The sequence below is a fragment of the Hylobates moloch genome, unplaced genomic scaffold (assembly GCF_009828535.3).
Source record: "Hylobates moloch isolate HMO894 unplaced genomic scaffold, HMol_V3 SCAFFOLD_5, whole genome shotgun sequence".
NCBI lineage: Eukaryota > Metazoa > Chordata > Mammalia > Primates > Hylobatidae > Hylobates > Hylobates moloch.
This window is the reverse complement of record NW_026652280.1, coordinates 122,394,726-122,415,370: the sequence shown is the minus strand read 5'-3', so window position 1 is coordinate 122,415,370 and position 20,645 is coordinate 122,394,726.

Sequence of the window (20,645 nt, the reverse complement as noted above, 5' to 3'; positions counted from 1 at the left end):
AACTAGAAACAGGTAAATTGGCATAACCATGTACACATCAGAATCAGTGAGTATGGGCTCTTACAAAAGTGAGGAGAGGGAGAGAGGGGTAGAGCAAGATGGTGGAGTAAAAGGCTCCATTGATAGTCCTCCCTGAAATAAATAATAAAGATTAGAGCAGAAATAAATGAAATTGAAATGAAAAAAAAGCAAATTATCAATAACACAAAAAAGCATTAAGCTAAAGAAAATCAACAAACCTTTGGCCAGACAAACTTACCAAAAAAAAAAAAAAAAAAGAGAAGATACAAATAAATAAAATCAGAGATGTAAAAGGAGACATTACAACTGATAATGCAGAAATTCAAAAGATCGTTAGTGGGTACTATAAAAAAGTAATAAACTTGAAAATAAATTGGAAAATCTAGGATAAATAGACAAGTTATTTGACACATACAGTCTACCAAGATTGTAACGTGAATAAATCAAAAACAAAACCTGAATAGAAGAATAACAAGTAATAATACTGAACACATAATAATAAAAGGCTTCAAGCAAAGAAAAGCCTGGGACCTAATGGCTTTACTGATAAATTCCACCAAACATTTAGAGAACAAATATCAATCCTCCTCAAACTAGTGTGAAATATAGAGGAGGAGGGAATACTTCCAATGCCATTCTACAAGTCCAGTGTTGTCCTGATTCCAAAACCAGACAAAAACATCAGAAAACAAAAACAAAAACAAAAACAAAAAACAAAAAACTACAGGGCAATATCACTGATAAATACTGTTGCAAAAATCTTCAACTAAATACTAGCAAACTATATTCAACAACATGTTTAAAAAATCATTAATCATGACTAAGTGGGATTTATCCCAATGATGCAAGGGTGATTCAACACACACAAATCCATCAGTGTGATACATCGTATCAACAGAATGAATAACAAGTACCATATTATTGTTTCAGTTGGTGCTGAAAAAGCATTTGATAATATTCAACATACCTTCGTAATAAAATCCATCGAAAAACAGTGTAGAAAGAAGATATCTCAACATATTAAGAGTCATATACCACAGACTTGTAGCTAGTATCACAGTGAAATGGAAAAAAACTGTAGCCTTTTTTCTGAGATATGGAACATGACAAGGATGCCCACTGTCACCACTGTTCTTCAACATAGTCCTGGAGTTCCTAGCTAGAGCAATCACACAAGAGAGAAATAAAGTGTACCCAAATTGGAAAGAAATAAGTAAAATTATTCTTGCTTGCAGACAATAGGATCTTATATTTGGAAAAACCTAGATTCTACCAAAAACCTATTAGAACTGATAAACAAATTCAGTAAGGCTGAGGATAAAAACTCAACATGAGAAATAAGTGGAAGTTGTATATGCCAGCAGCAAACAATCTGGAAAATAAATCAAGAAAATTATCACATTTACAATAGCTACAAATAAAATACCTAGGAATTAATTTAACCAATGAAGTGAAAAATATCTACAATGAAAACTATAAAAGTTTGATGCAAGGAATTGAAGAGGACACAAAAACCTTTAGCCAGACACAAACCTTTAGCCAGACAAACTTTCAAAAAAAGGGAAAGATATTTCATGTTCATGAATTGGAAAAATCAATATTGTTAAAATGTCCATAGAACTCAAAGCAATCTACAGATTTAATGCAATCACTATCAAAATACCAATGATAATCTTCACAGAAATAGAATAAACAGTACTAAAATTTACATGGAACCACAAAAGACCCAGAATAGCCAAAGCTATCTTAAGCATATAAAACAAAACTGGAGGAATCACATTACTTGATTTAAATTATACTACAGAGCTATCATAATCAAAATGGCATAATGCTGGCATGAAAACAGACACCAGTGGAATTGAATAAAGAACTCATATGTAAATCCATACATCTACAGTAAAATCATTTTTGATGAGGTTCCAAGAACATTCACTGAAGGAAAAGACAGTCTCTTCAACAAATGGTGCTGGGAAAACTAGATATTTATATGCAAAAGAATAAAGCTAGAACCCCATCTTTCACCCTATACAAAAATCAAATCAAAGTGGATTAAAGACTTAAGTATAAGACTGCAAACCATAAAACTACTAATAAAAATAATTGGGGTAACTCTTCAGGACATTGGACTGGGCAAAGACTTTTTGAGCAATACTCCACAGGCACAGGCAACCGAAGTAAAAGTGGACCAGTGAAATTACATCAGATTAAAAATCTTCTGCAAAGCAAAGGAAACAATTAACGAGGTGAAGAGACTACCCACAAATTGGGAGAAATTGCCTGTCTGACAAGGGATTAATAATCAGAATATATGGAGCTCATACAACTCCATAGGAAATATCTAATAATCCAATTTTTTAAATGAGCAAAAGATCAGAATAGACATTTCTCAAAAGAAAACATACAGATGGAAAACAAGTACATTAAAAGATGCTTAACATTATTGATTGTATTAGTCTGGTCTAACACTGCTAATAAAGACATAACTGAGACTGGGTAATTCATAAAGGAAAGAGCTTTAATTGATTCACAGTTCCACATGGCTGGGAGGCCTCACAATAGTGGTGAAAGACAAAAGAGAAGCAAAGTCACCTCTTACATGGTGGCAGGCAAGACAGTTTGTTCAGGGAAACTCCCATTTATAAAACCATCATATTTCCTGAGACTTATTCACTACCACAAGAACAGTATGGGGGAAACCACCCACATAATTCAATTATCTCCACTTGGCCTTGCCCTTGACATGTGGGGATTATTACAATTCAGGGTTAGATTTGGGTAGGGACACAGCCAAACCATATCATTGATAATCACAGAAATGCAAATCAAAACTAAAATGAGGTATAATCTCACCCCAGTTGTAAGGGGAAAATATAGTAAATTTTCAGGAATAGATTGGAAATACATTCTTCTAACAATATATTGTAACCCATTCTTATTTCACCTAGAATGAAGGTTAAGAACACTTTTACTTGTCAGTTTTTTGTATTTCATTTTTAGCAAAACAATAATTGTTCATTTTCCTTTTAATTTATGTAATTTCTTTCTTATTAGTTTGAAGAACACATTAAAATATTATAGAATTTAACCATTTGGAAAGTGTCTTTTATTTTTTGCTTATTTCTTATTAGTTTGAAGAATATATTAAAACATCATACAATTTAACCAATTGGAAAGTAGCTTCTGTCTTTTGCATTAAAATTTATTACGTTACTTTAAAATTTTCTTTTCATTTTTTTCTAGATGCTTTTCTTAATTTTTTTTCATCTTGGTCATAATTTGGATAAGCCTGCATTTTGTTTCAGTATTTCCGTATTTTCTGGTTTTACCCTTAAATCTTTATTTATACATAGCTTGTAAGAGTCTCAAGGTGTTCTTTTCTACCTTGTAAAAAAGAAGTGAATAATTTTCTCTCATTGACATTAAGTTTTGAAAAATATTATAGGTAATAATTGATTATAGCACAGAATTTACGTAATTCTATCTGATTTCATTTATAATACTGTGAAAGCAAACTATCTTTGGCCTCCAAAATCACTTAGGAAAACTCAATCTGTAAACTGCTTAAGGCAAACCTGCCTCCCATTATATTCAGTTATCCCTCTCTCCCCACTCACTGACACAGATGCATATCTGATTGCCTCCTTTGGGAAGGGTAATCAGAAACTCAAAAGAATGCAACCGTTTTGTCACACTTATCCCCCTCTCCTCCTTTGAGTCTTCCTGCCTTTAATTCAAGTTGTCCTACCTTTCCGAATCGAACCAATGTATTTCTTACCTATATTAACTGATGTCTCATGTCTCCCTAAAATGTATGAAACCAAGCCATGCCTCAGCCATCATGGGCACATGTCCTCAGGAATTCCTGAGGCTGTGTCACGGGTGCGTCCTCCACATTGGAAAAATAAAAACTGAGACCTATCTCAGATTTTCTGAGTTCACAATACATATTTTAAGCTCTTTGAAAATAGAGGGATATGTTTACATTCCTTGAGGTTTATCCATAATTCATAGAAGAATACTAAGGATATGTTAATATTTGGATGGAAAGCATTTATCCTGAAACGTGTCACATTTATTTTTTCAGATGAAATTTGGAATATTTTATTTAGACTCAAGTAGTACCAACACACACAAAAATAGAATTATAATTTTATTAGGTTGTATTAAATATAAAATTATAGCTTACTAGAGAGAAATATGTGTCCTCATACAAAAGATGACATGTCACACAGTTTACTCTTGTTTTGTTATATTTTGGTACATATGTTTAACTCAGTTCACAACAGGTTATAATAATATAAATTCTATATCCTTAAGTTAATACTAGTTAATTCATACTCTTAATATTGTGAATGGAGTTTCCTATAGGATTACACAATGCTTCTTGCTAATAATGAGATGAGAAGTCTTCTTCGGATTGAAGGTTTTTCTTGATCAAAGGGTTCGTGGTCTCATGGGCTTCCAGGAATGAAGCCGTGGACCTCAGTGGCGAGTGTTACAGCTCGATTAGAGAAACACGAGGATGAAATGAGATGCCGCGTCTGCTTCCTGATGGAAGGGTTTTCTCGATCAAAGGGTTTGTAGTCTTAAGGGCTTTAAGGAATGAAGCCACGGTCCGCAGAGGCTAGTGTTACAGCTCGATTAGAGAAACACGCAGACCAAAAGAGTGTCAGCAGCAAGATTTACTAAAGTGAAAGCAAAAGTAAAGTGAAAGCAAAAGTAAAACTTTGCTGGAAGGGGACCCAAGGGTTGCCATTTCTGGCTTGGGTGTCTTACGCTTATATCCCCTTATGACCCCTCCACTTTTCCTTTTTCTGTCCTATAGAATTAGCTTATTTTCTATCTGCTTGTGAGTTGGTGGGCCTGATTGGTTAAAAACGTGGCGCTGCAGCTAGAGTTTAAACTCCCTATATGATTGGTTGAAGTTTCAATCCCTTAGCTTGCAGCTGTGACGCATTTTAGCTTAGGAGAAAATCCCCTTTGTTTGGTTGAACTTTCAATCCTTTAGCTTGCAGCTATGACTCATTTTGGCTTAGGGTAAAGTCCCCTTAGGGAAGTACCTATTGACCCAGGAAGTCCAGCCAACTTAGCCACTTAAACCCTCAATAATCTTAAGAGATTTTAAGTTTTTAAGCAGAAATATTTGCAATAATTATCCCATTTACACAAACCTAATAGAATTGGCCAGAACTACAATAATTTAAAAACTTACTAGTAATGGTATTCTTCTTTCTGCTTTCAATAGAGGCTTTGTCAATATTTGTCCTGAAATATGACACTGACAATTAGTAAAAAGATTTTGCTTTCAATTTGCTTATTAAAATAATTAAATTACGTTACTAAACAATTTTAAAACTTGGAAATGCATGATTCATATTCTGAAGATCTCTAGAACTTATTCATTTTATGAAACTAAAACTTTATACTTGTTGAATAGCAATTCCCAATTTCCCCCTTCCCCAGGCACTGGCAACCGACATTCTATTCTCTTCTTCTATGAGTTTGACTATTTAGATACTTCATATAACTGGGATTATGCTGTATTTGTCTTTCTGTGACTGGCTCATTTGTTTAGCATAACTTCCTCCCGGTTCATTCTTGTTGTTGATAAAGCCAGACAGTTGGGTTTTTTTTATTTGTTTGTTTGTTTTGAGACAGGGTCTTACTCTATGAAGTGCAATGGCATAATGATGGCTCACAGCAGTCTCCACCTCTCAGGTTCAAGCCACTTGGGAGGCTGACAGGAGGATCTATCTGAGCCACCATGCCCAGCTAATTTTTTTAAAAAATTTTTTGTAGAGACAGGGTCTCCCTTTGTTGCCCAGGATGGTCTCAATCTCTTGGGCTCAAACAATCCTCCTGCCTTGGCCTCCCAAGGGGAGGGATTATAGGCATAAGCCACCACAACTGGCCAGGCTGAATAATATTTTTTTGTATGTTTACACAATATTGTCTTTATCTGCTACTGAACATTGAAATTGCCTCTAAATCTTGGCTAGTATGAATAATGGTGCAATGAACATGGGATTATAAATATCTTTCACAATCCTGATTTTAATTCTTTTGGACAAATACCCAGAGTGGGATTGTTGGTAGTTTTATTTTTAATTTTTTGAGGAAACTCCATACTGTTTTTCGTAACAGCTGCTCCAGATTACATTCCAGCAATATTGTGCAAAGATTCTAGTTTTTGCACATCATCATCAAAACTTATATTTTGTCGTGTTTTTCTTTGCTTTATAATAGTCATTCTAACAGATGTGAGATGATATTACAATTTTGATTTGTATTAACCTGAGGATTAGTGATGTTGAGTATCTTTTCATATATGTTGAGTATTTGCCTATCTTCTTAGGAGAAATGTTTACTAAAGACTTTTGCTGATTTTTTAATTGGGTTATTTCTTTTGCTATTCAGTTGTGTGAGTTTCTTATATATTTTTACTATTAGCCTCTTATCAGATGTGTGGTTTGCAAATATTTCCTCCCATTACTTAGATTGCCTTTTCACCATGTTGATTTTTTTGTCTTTGCTGTGAAGAGCTTTTTCGTTTATATAGTTTCACTTTATTTTTGTTTTCATTACTTGTGCTTTTGGTGTATATCCAAGAAATGATTGCCAGTAACAATGTCAGGAAGCTTCTCCCCTGTTTCTTGTAGGAGGTTTACAGTTTCAGATCTTGTGTTTAAGTCTTTAGTCTATTTTGAGTTGATTTTTGTGTATAGTATAGGATAAAGGTTCAATTTCATTCTTTGCATGTTATATGTGGTTTACCAACTATCATTTGTTGAAGATATATCCCTTTCCCATTATGTATGTTTGGCATCCATGTAAAAGATAAATTGACTGAATATGTATGAGTTTACTTCTTGGCTCTCTCTTCTGTTGAATTGCTAGAAATGTCTATTTTTATGCCAGCATCTTACTGTTTTAATTTTGTAGTGCTGTAATATGTTTTGAAATCAGGAAGCTCTATTCTTCCTTTTCAAGGTTGTTTAGATTATTCAGTATTTTGTGGTTCCATACAAATTTTAGAATTGTTTCTTAATATATAAATGAAATGTGGCATATTCAGTGGAATTTTAATCAGCTATAAAAAAGATTTGTTACAATATACTAAAAACAGTATGCTCTGTGAAAGAGAGTCTCAAGAGAACACATATTGTATGATTATAATTATAGAAATATGAGAAAAGACTATCTTCAGAGACAAAAAGTAGGATTAATGGTTCCCTCCAAGATTTTTCTTTGGTAGGTTTTTGATCTCTTTGTTAAAAGTTTCACTTTGCTCACACATTGCTCTCCTGACCTTATTGAGCATCTTTATGAGTGTTATTTCAAATTCCTTTTTCATAACTTTGTTTGATTAGGATTGATTTGGAGTTTTATCTTGTTACTTTGTTTGGGATGTCACTCCCTATTTCTTCATTTTCTTTGATTCTTTCTGTTGGTATCTGTGCACTAGTAAAAAACAGCCATCTTTCCCAGTTTTCCCTCATGTAGGACCTTCACCAATCAGCCTAGCCAGATATTCTTGGGGTCTGGCAGACCTTTGTGTTCGTCTAAACCACTCTCTTTATTCTTAGGGACCCTCAAGCATCTATCTAGAGCATGCTGATCAGTCAGTGCTTCAAAACAGGTGAAGTTGGAGAGTTCTATGCTCAGTCCAACTCCTTCCTTTTCTAGGGAAAAGGTGGAATCTGAGGTTGAGCTGAGGGGCTGGGATTATGGCTACTGCTTGCATCCTACTTTCAACCATCTTCTTTCTTCTTACTAGCCCCATGTCAGAATCCATCAGTGTTCTGAGACCAGAGATAGAAATCAGTACCTTGCGCAGATCCTTGAAAGATCTGAGCATTGGCCATGTGGTCAAATGTCCTTCTTCTCTAGGGAGAATCTGAAAGCTTTCCTTCTGATCTTATGGCATTGTGATGGGGTTAGGGATTATGGCCAAAGGAATTCTGAAGTTTTTCTACCAACTATGATGAATCTGATTTCACAGTCACCTAAAGTGCAGAAATCTCTCAACTAGTATCTGAATTTACCATGGGAATTTGTCCATGTATTATTGTTCAATCTGTGTGTTCTTAATGAGAAGGAAGTTCCATGGCTTTCTATTCTGCCACCTTGATGACATTTATCAATATCATTTTTACCATGTGTTTCAAGTTTTAATTTTTTTAATTCCTATTTTAAATTTTTGCCTATTTTTCAGTAATATTAGTATGCAGAGTTTTAAAAATTGTTCTCATAGCTGAGTTTTGATGTAAAATTTATTTTAGCATTCCAAAATTAATTGAAGGAATTTTCTCCCTTTCCTTGCATTGAAACAACTAGAATACAGATCTAGTAATTTTTGAGTGTTCAAATAAACTTGCTTGTGTAAATGATGACGTGGTTATGCTTAATGAGGTTAAATTTGAAATATTTTTGTTACCACATTGTTATTCATTTAATTGGGTTTCTTATTACTTCTTGCAATGTAGGCTTCCCTTCAAAAGTTTATACTGATTTGCAAATTTGTTACCACATGTTTATAAAAATAATCTTCTAAATATTTCAATTTTTCATCTGTGGCTATATATACTTTTCATGCATAAATTGCAATGTGGGCCGGGCGCGGTGGCTCACACTTGTAATCCCAGCACTTTGGGAGGCCGAGGCGGGCGGATCACGAAGTCAGAAGATCGAGACCACGGTGAAACCCCATCTCTACTAAAAATACAAAAAATTAGCCGGGCGTGGTGGCGGGCGCCTGTAGTCCCAGCTACTCGGAGAGGCTGAGGCAGGAGAATGGCGTGAACCCGGGAGGCGGAGCTTGCAGTGAGCCGAGATCGCGCCACTGCACTCCAGCCTGGGTGACAGAGCGAGACTCCGTCTCAAAAAAAAAAAAAAAAAAAAAAAAAAAATTGCAATGTGGCCCCTTTTTCTTTATTACTTTTTAGGAATTTCATTTTTCCCAAAAAATCAGTTTTTTAAAACATTATATATTTTAAAAACATTAATAACATCACTTTTCAGTATAATTATTCCACATTTCTTTTTATAGCTGATTTGAGTGGATTCTGTTTCTTGTAAATACATTATTTCTAAGATAAACTGTTTTCTTTTTTATTATTTGTTTCATAGATATTGGACCATCCTTTAAATTTAGTGATTTTATTTTTTGAAAACTTCATAGTATATTTCAGTTGTAGAACAATTGAGTTTTAACTCAATTTTAAAAATAGGCAGATGTTTCATTTGCATTCTTGATTGATTTATTTCTTTTCATTTATAGTTTAATAACATTTTCTGTTTTAAACTTTTCTTTCTCTTGCTTTTGTGAGTTACAATTTAAAAAGAAATTCTGTCATCACTTCAGTTGAAATAGAAATTACTTTCAAGCATTTATAAAAGATACACGAACATTAATTAAAACATCAATTTTATCTATAAAAATAATTTGAGAGTTGATAGCCCAACTACAAAGATCTTTACTTCATTATGAACTACCATAATATAAATGGTTTTCTAGGCCATGGTAGAATTACATGACCTTTCCAGTTGGCTCTATGACAGAGCCATGATTCTCTTAGAAATTTCAAATGTCGCTAATGATGGTCCATGTTAGTATCTGTGACTCTCCGTGTGTAAGATATATTTTGCCTTTGTTTTTGTTACTATACATCATTCCTAATCCTATTTTAGGCTCTGTTCTCCACTTGTTCAATGGATCCATGAATTTGAATTCACAGAAGAATTTCATTGCTGGATCAATCCCTGCTCTGTCCTACATCACCATTTTTAACACTCATGGTTGGCTTACCTTCATCAGCTGAAAGCATGCTTCAATGTCGTTCATACCGAGAAATTAAAAACAGGTAGCAAAGCATCTTGTAACTAGAGTCCCTTTCATGCACTGGATTTTCTGGGCTTTTTTGTTTGTTTGTTTTGAGACAGAGTTTTGCTCTTGTTGCCCAGGCGGGAGTGCAATGGCCCAATCTTGGCTCACTGCAACTTCTACCTCCCAGGTTTAAGTGATTCTCCTGCCCTAGCCTTCCGAATAGCTGGGATTACAGGCATGTGCCCCCATATTTGGCTAATTTTTTGTATTTTTAGTAGAGACAGAGTTTCACCATGTTGGCCAAGCTGGTCTTGAACTCCTGGCCTCAGGTTATCTACCCACCTCGGCCTCCCAAAATGAGATAATCCCAAACTGGGATTACAGGCATGAGCCACCACAACCCGCCTGATTTTCTGTTCATCTTACAAGAAAATTTAATCTTTATAATTAGATGCTTGTATCCACTATCTTTACCTCTTTTCTCTTTCTCTCTTGAACTTACTTCAGTAAGTCTTTTATGTCCTTTCCTATCCTCCACATTCCGATGAAATATACATCCCTAGATTCCCCAGCGTTCTCTCTCCCCTTCTTCCTCTCTCTCCCCATCTCTCTCAACCATACCCCCAGACTCCTTAACTTCATACGCTTCTCCTTTCAATCACTTTGAGCTGAATTTGTTTTGATTTTTTTTGTACCTTAAATGTCAGAACCAAGGGCATGACATTTGGATTTGAACCTCAGCTCTCATCTCGTATACTCACCCATTCTCCAGCTGATCTCTAGAAATCTTGTATCCTTAAACACAATAATGATCTATGCATATATACATATATACATATACATATGCATATATACATATACTACTCTTGAAGAATGTAAAATATACATGTTATGCATATATAAAATACATACACATATATAAAACATACATGTTATGCATATGCATACATATACATATATATGTGTAACGTGTATTATATACATATATATATATACACATTTTGTTTATTATTGTATCTCCAGAACATAGAGGAGTTCTGGCACATAGTAAGGGCTTAAACTATTTTTCTTTATTAGATAAATAAATAAAAGTATGTGGCTCTTCTCAAATGCTAAGAATACTTAGCTATGTATTGTTTTAATTATCTTTTACGTTTCCTAGTTAGAATCACTTCTGCATCTCAGCTCTGTCAATAAAGAAGATCTCTAACTTATCACCTTTTTCCACCTCTCACATTTCTAGTTTCTAATGTGGGTCAGCAGTTTGTTATTTTTAGTAATTTTGAATATTCTAATGTTTCTGTATGTTTTCAAGTGTTTAACATATGCATATAACCTTATAACCACCCATAACTAGTTTCTTAGATTTAAATTTATATAAAAACTACTGTCATGCTCATGCATAACACATACTTATAGATATATGCTTGCAATTTCTGCTTTTAATTTTTGTATGTCTCAGTTTTCATAAACAGATCTATACAGAAATGGTTATTTTTGTAATATCATTTAAAATCTTTCTCTGTTATTTGTTTTATTTTTGGTCTTCAGATATATTATCCACATAATATTTCCATTGTGTGGACTCTATAACTATCATCTTTGTCTTTATTTCTAAATTTTTTTATATAATTTTTCACAGCTCCTAAGATTTTCTTGAGATTACGCTTCATAACACTGATTTAATATTTGACAGGATTGATTTTCTTTGTTTTATTTAATTTTACCTATGATACAATTTCTGTTATGCTTTTTTCTTTAAAAAATATTTTTATCTAATTTTGTAAGAATTTATGCAAGAAATTTCTTGATCTTTTCATGTTTTAATCTCTTCACTATACCCTAGGTAACACACTCAACATTTTCCAAAACCTATAGTAGAACTGTTCACTTTCATAAAGATACATTTCATACAAATTACTTAAAAAAAACTGTGACTTTCTTTGACTATCTTTTTTTCAAACTCTTAGTAGAGATATAAGTTAGAAAAATATTTATCATGTATGAAAAACATAATAGGGAAAGAGCTGTAGTAAATGGGCAATTATAATTACTCTTTGTGTCAGATAGACAATAGTTTATAAACCACAGAATGAATATTCAATAAAAGAGACCCAAATCTAATCTTCCTTCTCAAGAGCAGGAATAAATTTACATGTTTCTGTTAGTTTTCCAATTCTTTTTCCCTTGGCTTAATTTCTTAAAAAATTACCTTAGTACTTGTCCATTGGGCCATCAATTTGTGAGCTTTTCATTAAGAAATAAGTAAAAACAAATTCCATAAACTTAAGGGTTTCTGTAAAAGAGGATCAAGAGACACTGTATTTAAGAGATTATAACTCAAGATCTTTATTTTTCTCGTATTTTATAAAAGTGAGTATATCTATTTTAAAAATACGTACACCTTTCAATTTTTTAATTGTTCCAAGTATAGTTGAACTTTCTCATATTAAGAACTATGTTATCAATTATGTCCAAAATACTAGCTTTAAAACTCCATTTAAAATAACTCATTTGGATATAATTTTGTCACACTCCTTGCTTCATAGACTAGAATGCTGCATTGCCCAGTCACATGAAAACTCCTGAGGACCGGAGTTCTATATAATAGTTCTATATATACTATTCCATAGTTTGTGCTTCTGTTGCATGATCATAGCATTCCCTTGCCACCCCACACACCAGTTTAGTGACTAAATTTTAAATATAAGTTGACAATTTCCACCATATTTGATGAAATATAGGCAAAGTGTTTTACTAATTTACATCTCAATAATTTTGTCATTGCAAACTTACATGTAGATCTGCTTACATCTCAATCACCACGATGACTAATAGGTTTGCAATTTCAAAAATTAGGATACTTCCTATAAAACACACTCTATAAATACATGAAATTTATTCTAATAGGAAATCAGTCGCCATGGTAGTTTTTTTGAGATACGATATTTGTCTTCAAAGCATGTTACTCACTGGGGTGCTCTTCAAATGTAGGTCATGTGAAATTGGTGATGTCAAATCTCATCATATTCACTTGCTTTTGTATGAGATTTCTTTGAGGTATAGAATTTTCCCTGTTACAGTGACTACTTTTGTGCACTGAGTCTATTAAAGATTCCATATGTGTCTTTTACTGTTAAAACATACCCTGTAAAATGTAGACATGACACATAATTATAGCAAGTAGATTTATAAACAAGGTGTTAAATAACCCTTTTCAATAGCTTTTAAGATGGCATAGGCAATAAACTAACCATTAGGTATGATTTAGATAAGCTAGGCTTTTTTCAACATTTTGATCTAATTCGAAAATGTATGAGTGCCCACTAAAAATATGTTAAAGACCTTGAGGTTTTCAAGTGTTAGTTATTTTACAATTAATAATGTAGTATTCTTACTTTGCATTTATTTTCTGTAATTAAGGGTAGGAAACAAATGACATATTTCTATGTAAAAATTTTAAAGCCACAAAAGTGTTGCCTCTTAGATCATATTTACTCATTAAAAGAAGTCAGAAAGTTATTCAGTGCCTATGTGACAGGCACCATAGGATCTAATGTAATCACAGGATGCATTAGGGGCACACATTGATCGAATAAAAGGACATTTTCAAGATGGAACAAAAGTGTAATTTTGGTATAAATACCGAGTACTTTACAAGTAGCACAGGAAAATCACGTAGTTAAATATTGAATAAAAATGTTTTCAAGGAATGCTGGGTATAACGTGTAACTGACATAACAGGTGTTAGAAGTATTAAGCTAAATTGGAAATGGGGAAAGCAGAGAGATATTCAAGTTGTAGGTTGGAGAAAGGAGAAATCCCTAAGAAAAATTGTGCAAATGCTAAGTGGTAAAGAAAGTGGAAAAAAATAGCATATGTAATGGAACGTTTATGGTTCAGTTTAGCTGGTCCAAGAATGTTCTTTTTGGGAAAGGAGGTCAGAGTCCAAACCATTGTTTTCAAACTTTCACTAAAGTCTTGATTCGAAACACGTTTATCAGTTCCATGAATCTTTTATTTCGTAGTTTCTGAATTATACATTTTGATCATACATGTGATTCATTTGTTTCTGTTTATTCAATTGAATTCCAACCATTTTCTCACACATGGCAATTATGTTCTTAGATCTGAAACATAATAGTGTCTTTATTATTCTATCTATTTTTGTGCCTATAAATAGGTATTATAATTTTTTTTCAAAAATCTAAACAAGGCCTTTGTCCTACTTAGTGGTACTGAGGATGACATTCCATATTTCATTTCTTATTTTGCGTGTGCATCTGCATATTTGTGTGTGTGTGAGTGCGTATGCACACGTATTTTCATCCCCTATTTAGGAGAAATGCCTATTTGGATCATTGCGTAAAATAATAAGTTTGAAAGCAGTGTTGTCAGAAAGCAATGTCAAAGCCATTAGGGGTATTCTATTCCACTCTACAAACTGAATTAATAGAGGCATGTATAGGGAATTGAAAGATATTAGCTGTAATCTATAAAAATGTAGAAATTTAACACATCCACAATAAAATGCCAGAACTAAAAGAGCTAACTAACTTGCATCTACTCCAGGATCTTGCATTTAATAGCTGTTCAATAATTAGACACTATAATATAGGTACTTATATCAGCTTTATATTTATGATATTCTGAAGAGGGAACAGCATTGCTGGGCAAAGATATTTACAGAATGTGAGAAGGTTAAGTGCTAATTTTAAAGACGTAAAAAAATACATAATCTAAGTGTTCATCAACACATAAATGGATGAGAAAAATGTGGTATATATACACAGTGGAATACTATTCCGCCATTAAGAAATGAAATTTTGTCATTTGCAGACATGAAATTTGTTAAGTGAAATAAGCCAGGCATAGAGAGATACCACATGTACTCATATGTGGGCACTAAAAAATTTGGTGGCATATAGGTACAGAGTGGAAAGATAATAGACTTAATAGAGACTTGGAAGAGTAAGTAGAGATAAGGGAAGGAATGAAGATAACCGGTTTAAAGGTTACAAACATACAGTAAGATAGAAGGAATAAATTCAGTGCTTGATAACAGATTAGAGAGACTAGATGTAACAAAAATGTATTGTATTTGGGTGATGGACACTAAGCCCTAATCACTATGCATTATATACATGTAACAAAATTTCTCATGTATCCCATAACTCTATTCCATTCTTTCCCTTCAGACACTGTGATGACTAATATACATTTTAAATGTTGTCTTTTAATTCTATTATTAACTTTTTTGAAAGTGAAATGTGATCAGAATAGGCCTGTATTTTGCCACTAAACGTGCCATTGTTAATATGAGTAATTTTTTTTGTCTAAGTTTTAGTAATTTAGCATTCTTAAAATTTGGCTGCTTTTTCATGTCATTCCATTAGTACCATTGAAAGGCAATTATTTCTAAATAAAGGTACTTTATAAATATGATAAATAATATTTAAAATGAGTCTCTTCTGTGAGATTTTTAAATACCAAAAAAGTGCACATGTTCACAAAACATATACATGAAAGTTAATATTAGACAATATTTACTATATTTATGAAATAAATAATATTTTAACCACAAAATCAACATTTTTCTAACTGTAAAATATTGCCAGATAATCAACAAGGATTAAGCACCATGTTGGAACAAAAGTAGTCTAGAATTATACTTTCAAAGCTGAGCACCTGCTGTAAAATAACCATCTGTGATTAACTGTAATTTAATTATAAGTTCATTTCTTTTGTGTTTACTGGAAAGATCTCACAGGTCTTCCCAAGTTGGTTGACAATCAACTTCTGGTATTTTGTCAAGCAAACTTGCATATTCTCTTAATAGCACCTGCTAACTCTATTTCACTGCAAATTTTGTAAAGAGCTTCTGGGACTTTATGGTGGCACTAATAGGCAAATTAATTATTAAATCTATAATCAAAGCTGCATTAATTTATCATCTGCAGTAGAAAGCTGATGCTGAAAGCTTTAGGATAAGTCTATGTTTACCTATAAAAAGTCATATGAAAAGTTTAGATATTTAATAGAATAATTGAGGTAGCCAAACATTTGTGACCATCTTATTTTTTAGAAGGGGTTTTCATTATTTTAGTAACAATTATTTATCTAATTGTTGTCTTCCTTTGCAATAATTAAATTACGATAAAGTCAAAGGTATTATACTTTCTATTTGCATTGATAATTATCGATTAACTTTTTTATTAGATATTTCAAAAATGTTATACTCTTATTTTACAGAAATTTTTCAATAACTTATTACTGACTCAAAATTCAAAACAGCCATAAAGCAGAACCAAATTCTGCTGGCCCAGATTGACTTACAGAATAGCAGAGTGAAAACGTCAGTAAACTGTAAAATGATAAAAATATGGTAAATCAACTAAAATCACTATTTCAAAAATCTAGCAACTAGCTAAATCCACAGAACAAGATAAAAATAATCTCTCCAAGAGGAACTACTGCAACTTATCAAAACAGCAGAATCTATGACTCTTTAACTTAGGGCTATTCAAATTCCTTCTCTATTCCCTGCTCAGTTGTACAGTAGCCAAAAGCCAGCAACACTGCAGTCAATGGAAATATCTTACTGTTTAAGGAGCTTGTTTAAAAGCATCATCCCCAGGGCATAGTCAATATTTTGTCCAATTTGTAGTTTCCTCCCTGGGAAATTTGTATGTTCAGAGAGTTATGACTTTGATTTGACAAAGAACTAAGCTCAGCCAAGAGGGGTGGTAGTGTAGAGGCAGGTACCGTACACTCAGGAAGCAAATACAAAAATTAAGAATGAAAGCAAGGATATCACTACTGGTCTTACGGAATAAAAAAAGGATAGTATGAAAACAGTATAGAAAGGAAATATGGAGAAATGCAATCAAATTAGGTAATTTAGGTGAAATGGAGAATTTTCTAGAAAAACACAAACTACCAAAACTGACTTCAAAAAGAACTAACTAATCTGAATAGATAAGCAAAGTGATTAAATTATTGCTTAAAGAGAAAAGAGAGACAGAGAAAAGTCCAGGCCCAGATGACTTTACTGATGAATTCTTAGTAACTTTTAAAGATGATTTAATATGTATCCTTCATAAACTCTTCCAAAGAATAGAAAACACTTCCCAACTGATTCCTTGAGGCCAATACTAGAAGACACCACAATAAAAGAAAACTATAGATCAATAGCCCTAAGTATATGTAAAATATCTTCAGTGAAATACTAGCAAACTGAATCCAACAACATGTAAAAAGGATTATACACTATGAACAAGTGGGATGTACTCCCAAAATGAAAGGTTGGTTTAACATACAAAAACCCTACAACATAATACAGTATGTCAAATAAAATACGTGATAAAAACTACATGGTTATCTCAACAGACACAGCAAAATCATTTAAAAAATATCATATAATAAGATGACTCGGCAACTAGAAATATAAGGTAACTCCTTTAGCCTTACAAAGTGTTGAAGTGTATCCAAAGCAAACAAACAAAAAAACTACAACTGACATGATATATAATAGAGAAAAACTGAAAAACTGAATACAATCTCCTAAAATCAGAAACCAGAAAAGAATGCCCACTCTTGCCATTTCCATTTAACACTGAACTGAAGGTTCTAACCATGGTAATTGGCTAAGAAAAATAAAATAAAATGCTTCCAGATTATAAAGAAATAAGTAAAACTGTTTATATTTGCAGATGACATAATATTAGATATAGAAAATCCAAAGGAATACACACACACACGCATATATACATAAACACCATATACACACATTATTGAAATAATAAAGGGGTGCAGTAATGTGGCAAGATATAAGATCAATTTACAAAAATTGTGTTTCTATATACTAGGAATCAAAAATGTAAAAATAAAATTAAAGGCAGAGATTCATTTATAACAGCAACAAAAATAAAATATCTAGGAATAAATTTAAGAAAAAATGTGAGTTTTGTACACCAACAATTTTTATAACATAGTGAGAGAAATTAAAGAATATAAACAAATGGAAAGACATCCCACAAATTACAAATTGGAAGACTTAATATTGCAAAGATAGGAATACTCCCCAAATTGATGTATAGATTCAAAGCAATCGCTGTATAACTCCAGTTGGTATTTTGCAGAAATTGGTAAACAGATTCAAAAATCTGTATTGAAGTTTAATGGACCTAGAAGAACTAAAATAATTTTGAACAAAAAAGAACAGTTAGTGGACTCATTCTTTCTGATTGATACTACAAAGCTGTCGTGACCAAGACAGTCTTGGACAGACATAAAGATAGACATGTAGATCATGGAGTAGAATTAGGAGTTAAGAAATACATTCTTACACTTATGATGAATTCATTTTTAACATGAATGCCCAGAAAACTTAGTGGATAATTTTTTTTTTTCAATAAATGGGGCTGGATGACTAGTCACATGCAAAATAATGACTTTCTACTGGTACTATGTCTAAAATGAACTCAAAATGAATCAAAAATGTAAGAGTTACACTCACAAAATTCAACAATAAGAGTAAATATCTGTGATTTCGAGTTCGATAATAGTTTCTCATATATGTCACCAACTGAAAAAATGACAAATGAAGAAAATAAATTGGACTTAGTCAAAAATTAAAATTTGCAGCTTCAAAAGACACTGTTTAAAAAAGGAGAAAAACACAAATTGTAGGAAATATTTCCAAGTTATGTACCTGAAAAGGGACTTATAATTCTAGACTATAAAAACAATACTTACAAGCCGGTCACAGTGGCTCATGCTTGTAATTCCAATACTTTGGGATGCCGAGGCGGGAGGATCATGAAGTCAGGAGATTGAGACCATCCTGGCTAACACAGTGGAACCCCATCTCTACTAAAAATACAAAAAATTAGCTGGGCGTGGTGGCAGGCGCCTGTAGTCCCAGCTACCCAGGAGGCTGAGGCAGGAGAATGGCATGAACCCGGGAGGCGGAGCTTGCAGTTAGCCGAGATTGCACCATTGCACTCCAGCCTGGGCGACAGAGCGAGACTCCATCTCAAAAAATATATATAATAATAATAATACTTACCACTCAATAATAAAAAGACAAATTATCCAATTAAAAATGGATTTGAATAAACATCTCTCCAAGCAAGATATATAAATGATCAATAAACACATGAAAATATGCTCACTCTAATTTGTCATTAGGAAAATGTAAATTAAACTGGAACAGTAAAAAACTGCTTCCCACTTACAAGGATTGGCAAAATTGTGGAAAAATTAAAATCCTCCATTTGTTGCTGTTGGAAATGTAAAATGATGCCATCACGTAGGAGAACTGTTTGGCAGTTTCTATGATTACTAAATGTAGAGTTAATGTATGACTCAGCGATTCCAATTGTAAGTATATATCCAAGATAAATGAAAACGGATATTCATACAGTGTTCATAGCTGCATTATTCATAACAGCACAGAAGTGGAAGCAAACCAAATGTCCATTAACTGATGAATAAATAAAACAGTATATTCACACAATGGATTATTACATGGTAATAAAATGAATTAAGTTTTTTTTTTTTTTTTTGAGACGGAGTCACCCAGGCTGGAGTGCAGTGTTGCGATCTCGGCTCACTGCAAGCTCCACCTCCCGGGTTCACGCCATTCTCCTGCCTCAGCCTCCTGAGTAGCTCGGACTACAGGTGCCCGCCACCACGCCCGGCTAAATTTTTGTATTTTTAGTACAGACAGGGTTTCACCGTGTTAGCCAGGATGGTCTCGATCTCCTGACCTCTTGATCCACCCGCTTCAGCCTCCCAAAGTGCTGGGATTACAGGCGTGAGCCACCGCGCCCAGCCATGTATGAAGTTTTGATACATAATACAACATGGGTGATACTTGCAAACATTATACTAAATAAAAGGAGGCAGGTACAAAAGACCACATATTATTGAATTCCATACGTGAAATTTCCGAAAGAGGTAAGTCTGTAAAAGCCAGGAAGTGGATTTGGATTAATGGTTGCTGAGGTTTGGGGTAGGGGTAGGAAGTGGCAATTGGGAATGTCTGCTAAAGTAGTTTACAGGCTATCTTTTGAGGGTGTTGAAAATGTTTTAAAATTAGATTGTAGTACCAGTTGTACAGATCTGTAAATATGCAAGAAACCACTAAACTGCAAACTTTCAATTGATAAATTTTATGGTTTGTGAATTATTTCTTAATAAAGGTATAATATTAAAATATTACCTTCAAAGTTTTGAGGTGGATTTAGTAATAATAGAATATTTAATTACAGCAAATGTTTATTGAACAGTTTTTTTTTTTTTTTTTTTTTTTTTGAGACAGAGTCTCTCTCTGTCGCCCAGGCTGGAGTGCAGTGGCGCAATCTCGGCTCACTGCAAGCTCCGCCTCCTGGGTTCACGCCATTCTCCTGCCTCAGCCTCTCCGAGTAGCTGGGACGACAGGCGTCCACCACCACGCCCGGCTAATTTTTTGTATTTTTAGTAGAGACGGGGTTTCACCGTGATCTCGATCTCCTGACCTCGTGATCCGCCCACCTCGGCCTCCCAAAGTGCTAGGATTACAAGCGTGAGCCACCGCGCCTGGCCCAATAAAAGTTTAATTTCTAAAAGTATATTCTCTGAGGCCAGGTTGCCTAGATTTGAATCACAGTTACCGGTGGGATATTGTGTAAGTGTATTTACCTTACCTTGCTTGGTTTTCTCAGCTATAAAATGGGAATTCTCACTATATCTCTCTTATAAAGGTAATAACATAATTTAATGAAGTAAAGCATCTAAAATACTTTTCAAACTG